General features: G+C 35.4%; 1 pseudogene; it reads right to left on the bottom strand.

Annotated features, from left to right (window-relative positions):
• Positions 1-1,690, bottom strand: part of LOC107013374 — a 4,475-nt pseudogene extending 2,785 nt beyond the window's left edge.
• Positions 1,691-8,322: the final 6,632 nt, after the last annotated feature.

The following is an 8,322-nucleotide window of genomic DNA, read 5'->3' as shown; positions in this document are numbered from 1 at the left end:
CATTTTAATCACAGGCTGCAGCACATTAATACTAACAGCCACAACCACCTAGCTAACAGACACCAATATTAATAAAATAGCAATAGCTTCATAAAGGTGCAGACAGACCATTAAAAGACTAGCTACAATATCCTTTACAATGAGCTGGATTCACAAGCTAAAGGTAGAAAATAGTGTCATCATTTTTTAATTGAACACCATTGGCATCTGCCAAAAAACATAATGTGTTAGCCACAGACTCCTCAATTGCATAATACTAAAAGAACAATTATTCAACTAACGATTCGAATGCTTAAACCAAAACAAAAACATTCTTGACAGTTATAAATTGGTGGACTAAACTTAGACAAGTAAAAATAAGTTTTGAATTTCATTACCAAGAACACCAACTAAACTAGAAGAAAAACAATATTGACACTATTAACAGAGAATTAAAAATACAAAATACCTTTTGAAGAACCGAATCTTGAGCTGACCCCGAAGAATATGGAAGATTTGTGCCTCTTATAGCTTGTGCACTACTTGCATCAATAGGTAAAGCAAGGTTAGATCCAACACACCTGGTATATCTGGAAAATTCAATCCAGGGTTGTTTTGCAGCAATTGAGTGAATAAATGTCGCATTTCTTCTCTCAATTCTTCCTTTAGAGAAGTGATTTCATCGGCATACTTTTGTTTTAGATTGTTAATTTCCTCATCTTTATTAAAAGAACTTGTTGTCACTGATCTACCATAGCACCTAACTCGACCAGGCTGCTCCTTTCCAAACACTGCCCTAAATGCATCATCAGCTGTTTCCCCAGAATTTTGGCGATTTTGAAGTTCAGCCTATTGAATAAAATTGGCATCCATAGTGAATTGTAAGTACTATTTCATTTCCAATCCTATGATAGCTATCAAGCATTAAAACATTATGAAAACTTTTCATAAAAAATAATTAAACAATGTCGACAAATAATTGATATCTCCTCGAACTTGCACAAGAAGAAGAAGAAGAAGAAGAAGAAGAAGGCATACGTGATTAAAATTTAATGTAGTCAAACTCCCCACAATATAAATGTTAAGTCTGAATAAAGTTCACTAATAATCCTCTTTGAAAAACTTACTATTGCAACTTGGGTATCAGCCTGGATTTCCTTTCCCGTCTTGGTACGAGTTGCAATAAATATTTCAGGCTTTGATGGTTCTTCGTTGTTGTCTTTGGCTGCACGCTACATATTATATCAAAAGAAATTTTAAAAAATCAGTAAGTTCTTATAAAGTACGAAAAATTGAAAATCAAATTTTGTATGAAATGTCAGCTAAGTATTACCAATGCCACGCGTACTCTAGCAAAATTAATAGGTCCCATTCGATGCCTCCACTTTTGTTTTTTCCTGTTTTGAGAATTCATCTCGCATATAGCCTATTGTTAAAAACAAAGAGATAATTGAATTGATATGTATAAAGAGAATAGATATGACACATAATTAGTTGATGAGTGGAAATGCACCATTTTAACCTTACTTGCACAGTTGGGTGTTTCCAATACTCGATCAACTGGCGGAATTGATTATGTGGAATGCTATCAGGACATTTTGCTAGCATATCCTCAAGGGTACTGTTTTTATCAAAAAAATTCTTTTTTATTTTTTGCTTGTGTCACCTCCAAGCATCACGAAGACCAGTCATCACCCACTTCTTTCCTTCTACTTGAAGTAGAAATTTGGACTATGCAAAATAAAATATATTTAGTTTCAGTAAGTAAAAAAAAATATGAATTCTCAAAAGTGGTTGTTTTTACATTGACGTATTCCCACATGCGCTTTTTAGTATCATTTGGCACCACATGCCAACTAGTGTACATCAAGCTGATGAATCGAGGATTCCTTGCAACTGTTCCTATAAAGTTGCTTAATTGTGACACTATCTTATTAGTTGGTCCCACCGCTTGTCCTTTATCAAATGTCACCTCCTTTCTTTCTTCCAAATTTCGTGCATGAATATCCTTACATGTTGTATGTCCTCGAACTTTTTTTGGCTTCGACATTTCTAGATTGATGTAACAGACGTGAAATAAGATATTTCTTTTATAATGAGTTCTAAATTTTACAAGGTTTAAAACATACCTTTTGTTCTACAATCAATGTCAATTTCCTCTTCTTGTTCCACACGATCATCCAATACTTTGTTATGTTCATTAATAATAGGAGTATGCATAAATTCGACATCACTTGTTGTGTTGTTGTCACGTTTTGTTTCATCATCTTTGTGTATCCCTTGATCTTTTAGAAACTGATCAAGAGTACTAGCTGGTATGACCGGCTTCCTCTTTACCTGTTTGCAATTCGGTAGATCAAAGAATATCATGTCGTGCCTCTCCATTACCTAGTGTTGTTCCAGTCGCATGTGCTGAAGCGGTAACATCTTTATTGAATGACATATGGAACCTAGAATTATTCATAGGAAGTTTAGTTCCATTATCTTGAATGGACTCTTCAAATTTAAATAACCTCTGTTTAGTTTGTCCTTTCCCTGCAATCATACGTGAGGTTCTAAGCTCTTCCCTTGAAGACGATTGAATGACTGATTTGTGCCCAAGCAATTTACTCTTTCCTTGTTGTGGAATGAAATCCTCAAAATTCTTTCTTTTATGTGATATTGGTGCCTGCTCTTTCTTAGCTTTATCATTGTGTTCATTTGCAAGTTGTTCTCTCTTAATCTTGAATTTGTTGGCCAATTCAGCACTTGATCGGTATTGCATATCAACATCCAGATTCTTCAATGGACTTTGAGCTTTGTTTGGATTCAAACCCTTTTTCTTTAGCATTGTTGATTGATTCATTGTTTTTGCTTTGTTTAAATCTCTTCAATTTGTTTCCCAATAGTAAGTAAACCTACAAAATAATAAGATTGTTTAAGTGAAAGAAGTAGCAGGACGGATTCAAATTGGAAGAACTACATGAACAAACAGAAAAAATTGATAACATATGAAACAAGATATTTCAAACAACTGCAGACGCGACTGTATGCCATTATTATTGTTCCCTAGTTGAACAAGTTTGTTAGCTATTCGCGTCACATGCCCAATGTTTCCAATCCTGGGTGGGTTCTTCCCTCAACAGAGGTCGTTGGCTGCATCCACATTTGAAAACTGGAGAGCTTCTTATTACTTAAATTAATAAAAGGTAAAGAGTTGTACCACTCTCGGAGCGACAAACTCGGGACAACGACCAAACCAGAAGCAACTTCAAACTACAGAGTTGAATGCCTCTAATGCCAACTGCCTGATAATAAAATGAAACCAGAAAGTATATAAATAACAAACAACCAAATCAAGCAAAAATCAGCTAGAAGTATAGGTATATCAATAAAATAATAATAAGATAAGAAGGCAACATATTACATTCCACAGATTAGATATATTAATGTATTTTACCAAAAAAACTATTATATTACAAAAACAGTGAGTGAGCACTATATGATCATCACAACAATAATGAAACTCATGGTGTGTCTTATTCAGACTCTTCTTCAGACTCGACTTCATCATCAGACTCATCTTCATACTCATTTTCAGACTCGTCTTCAAACGCATCTGAAAACTCATCTTCATACTCATTTTCAGACTCATCTTCGAACTCATCTTCAAACTCCTCTTCATACTCGACTTCAAGTTGTTGATTGACAAATTCCTCCACAGGCACATCAATGATTGTTTCTGGTAAATCAGTCCTTGTTAAGAGTACTTCACCATTATCTTTTGGTATAGATGGACCCTTCGAATGTTCAGATGGCTCATTTTCATAACTTTGTGGGAGATTAGATTCAACTTCATCACCCATGTTAAACAAGTCTCTTGGAACAGTCTTCATAACATAATGTTTATCTTGATCATATGGATCTTGCACATAGAAGCGTTGGTGTACTTGAGATGCAAGCACAAAAGGCTCTTCCTGAGAGCATCTCCTGTTAAAATAGACATAAGTAAGGCCATAAACATCTTTTTCAACCTCATACCAATCACACTTAAATAAAACAACCTTAAACTGGTTGTAATAGTTTAATTCAACAATATCAACTATTCTACCATAATAAGTCAAATCTGCAGCAATCGGATTTTTATCCTTTGAGCTTGCAAAGCTTGTAGTTGAGGCAATTAGTGTAACACCACTATTTTGTGTTTTACGCCTTGCATCACGCTGCCTAACATGGAATCTATATCCATTTATGAGATACCCAGAATATCTTTTTGCAACAGAATTTGGTCCTCTAGACAATTGTTTTATCAAATCAGGCACATCCTCTTGCAAAGCACGAGTTTCAAACCATTGAGAGAAGTTTTGACAATGATTCTTGGCTTTGCTCCATTTAGATCTTCGTGACTGATTATTAACCTCTTGCTCATGCTCTCTACAAAACATTTACTATATTTGTTAAAATAATAAATTAAATAAGATAAAAATTAATTATACAAAAGGAATGCTATATTCAAATTAAGGTACCTAATATATTCTTGAACATCGTCACAATTTCCCAATAAGTATGCATGTGCCTGACTTAGTGACTTGTCATCTAAAATGATTGGATCAGTTTTCTTTGCTCCTAAAGGAACTCCTTTGTTAGAAAACAAACTCACAGGTTCTGCGTCACTTGGGTCACATTCATCATTGTTTCGCGCTCTCCTATTAAATCTGGTATGCACACCCCGATGCAGATATTTTGAGAATAAATTCATGCAATCTATTCCCACTCGTGTCTCTGCTATGCAACCTTCTGGAAAACGCCTATTGCGAATGTATGATTTGAATGTACCCGTTTCTCTTTCAGTGGAATACATCCATCGATTTTGCACTGGGCCGCCTAATCTCACTTCATTCACCAAATGAATAGGCAAATGAATCATGATATCAAAAAATGAAGGAGGAAAAATTCGCTCCAACTGATTTACTGTTTCTATGATCTCTACTTCTAAGCAATCCAGTTCCTCCAATGTGATTACTTTTTGGCACAAACGATGGAAGAAGGAACTTAGACGAATCAAAGGAATAGCCACATGATCAGGAAGAATACTTTTAATTGGTATTGGAAGCAAGTAATGTAACATGAAATGAGCATCATGGGTTTTATAACTAGACACCTTTCTTCATCCAAGTGCACACACCTAGATATATTGGAGGCACTACCATCAGGTAGCTTGGCTGTCTTAAAAACTCCACAAAAGATGGATTTCTCTCCATTTGTCATTGAGAAGAACGCCTTTGTAAACTTTGTTTTCTANAACCATTGAGAGAAGTTTTGACAATGATTATTGGCTTTGCTCCATTTAGATCTTCGTGACTGATTATTAACCTCTTGCTCATGCTCTCTACAAAACATTTACTATATTTATTAAAATAATAAATTAAATAAGAGAAAAATTAAATATACAAAAGGAATGCTATATTCAAATTAAGGTACCTAATATATTATTGAACATCGCCACAATTTCCCAATAAGTATGCATGTGCCTGACTTAGTGACTTGTCATCTAAAATGATTGGATCAGTTTTCTTTGCTCCTAAAGGAACTCCTTTGTTAGAAAACAAACTCACAGGTTCTGCGTCACTTGGGTCACATTCATCATTGTTTCGCGCTCTCCTATTAAATCTGGTATGCACACCCCGATGTAGATATTTTGAGAATAAATTCATGCAATCTATTCCCACTCGTGTCTCTGCTATGCAACCTTCTGGAAAACGCCTATTGCGAATGTATGATTTGAATGTACCCATTTCTCTTTCAGTGGAATACATCCATCGATTTTGCACTGGGCCGCCTAATCTCACTTCATTCACCAAATGAATAGGAAAATGAATCATGATATCAAAAAATGAAGGAGGAAAAATTCGCTCCAACTGATTTACTGTTTCTATGATCTCTACTTCTAAGCAATCCAGTTCCTCCAATGTGATTACTTTTTGGCACAAACGATGGAAGAAGGAACTTAGACGAATCAAAGGAATAGCCACATGATCAGGAAGAATACTTTTAATTGGTATTGGAAGCAAGTAATGTAACATGAAATGAGCATCATGGGTTTTATAACTAGACACCTTTCTTCATCCAAGTGCACACACCTAGATATATTGGAGGCACTACCATCAGGTAGCTTGGCTGTCTTAAAAACTCCACAAAAGATGGATTTCTCTCCATTTGTCATTGAGAAGAACGCCTTTGTAAACTTTGTTTTCTAACTATCTTCTGTATCTTGTGGATGAAGGTTCTTCCTGATTCCCATATCTTTCAAATCATACCGTGCTTTTGCATGATCCTTTGTTTTTCCTGAAATATCCAAAAGAGTTCCAAGTATGCTATCAACTATGTTCTTCTCTATGTGCATTACATCAAGGTTGTGACGTAACAAGTTGTACTGCCAGTAAGGTAATTCAAAAAAAAATTGACCTTTTTTTCCATGGGCCATCATTTGATCTCTTTTTCTTCTTCCCAAACACATTTTTAAAATTGTGTAAGCTATTAAGAACATCAATTCCCTTTAAAGGAGCTGGAGGAGGCCTAAATTCAGTTTTTCCATTGAATGATCTTTTGTTTGATCTCCATGGATGATCCATCGGTAGAAAAACACGATGATCAATATAGCACATATTCTGACTATGTTTAAGATAGCGAAATTAGTGCCATAGTTACAACAAGGGCAAGAAAACTTTCCTTTTGTACTCCAACCAGATAACATAGCATATGCAGGAAAATCACTGATTGTCCACATAAGAGCTGCCCGCATTTGAAAAGTTTCATTTCTGGAAGCATCATATGTTTCAACCACAGAATCCCATAATAATTTTAACTCGTCTATCAATGGTTGTAAGTAAATATCAATGTCATTTCCAGGTGATCGCGGTCCAGGTATAAGTAAAGAAAGTATGGAATATTCAGATTTTATGCACATCCAAGGCGGCAGATTATAAATCATCAACATAACTGGCCATGTGCTATGTGATATACTCATGGTTCGAAATGGATTGAATCCATCACTTGACAAGCCAAGTCTCACATTGCGACAATCTTGTGCGAAATCTGGATGCACCCTATCAAAGTCTTTCCATGCTAGACCATCAGCGGGATGCCTTAACTTTCCATCTTTAGAACGTTCCTCTTCATGCCACCTCAAAGAATCTGCCGTCTTTGAGCACATAAATAGCCTTTTGAGTCTAGGAATTAATGGAAAGTGTCTCAAAGTCTTTGCAGAAACTCGATGTTGTTTTTTTGAAGACTCAAGCTCACTATCAACTTTAGGAGCTTGAATATATCGTGAAGCTCCACAAGTATGACAAAATTCGTCATCCTTATGATCATTCCTGAACAACATGCAATCATTTGGACATGCATCAATTTTATCATAATGCAGACCAAGATTCTTAACCATAGACTTGGTTTTATTGTAAGACTAAGGAATGTTCAACTCGGGCATCGCCTCTTTTAATAACTCTAGAAGAGAAGTGAATGATTCATTCCTCCATCCATGTAAGCACTTCAACAAATATAAGCGAAGTGTGAATGATAATTTAGAGAAACCTATACAACCAGAATATAATTCTTGGTTTGCCTCTTCAAGTAAGCTATAGAATTTCTTGGCATCTTCATTTGGACCATCATAAACTCCTCCAGCCTGTTCAACATCTCTAAATTGATCATTCAACAACCCATCAATATCATCACACGAGTAATCCATATCATCATCAACATTCAACTTGATATCCCATTCCCCGTGATTGATCCATCTAGTATAGCCTTTAACGAATCCATGGCATATTAGATGATCATACACTACATTCCTTCGGTTCCACAGAATATTACAACATTTCGCACATGGACACTGAATTTTCTCTCCATGAGGATATCCATAAGAGTAAGCAAAATCTAGAAATGATTCAATGCCATCAATATACTCTTTGCTATACCTTGCTAAATTCATCCAATCCTTGGATGGGATATGTGAACTCCTAGAAGAATATATCAATATTTAGTCTTTCAGCAATAATCATTAACCAGTTAACAAATAAGTTTTAAAAGTCACGAGTAATATATCAGAATCATGTGTTATGAGATGATAAAAGTTTCTTACGTAGTTATGAGGCTTTCGCTATGTCAAAATCAAACCTTTAATCCTCCACAAATGTTTTTCAATGTTGATGATACTATAAATGAAAAAATAAGTACATTTAATAGGATATACATAAATCTGTCCATAGATAAATGCGGAGATTTTGAGCGAAGAAATGCAGAAGAGACCACCTATGGAGCTTTTGACGGTCCGTCGTGCTTGTGAAGGTCCGTAGGTGGCAG

This window comes from Solanum pennellii, chromosome 3 (genome assembly GCF_001406875.1).
Source record: "Solanum pennellii chromosome 3, SPENNV200".
Taxonomy (NCBI): domain Eukaryota; kingdom Viridiplantae; phylum Streptophyta; class Magnoliopsida; order Solanales; family Solanaceae; genus Solanum; species Solanum pennellii.
The sequence above is the reverse complement of the archived record's forward strand: the minus strand, read 5'-3'. Positions and strand labels throughout refer to the sequence as shown.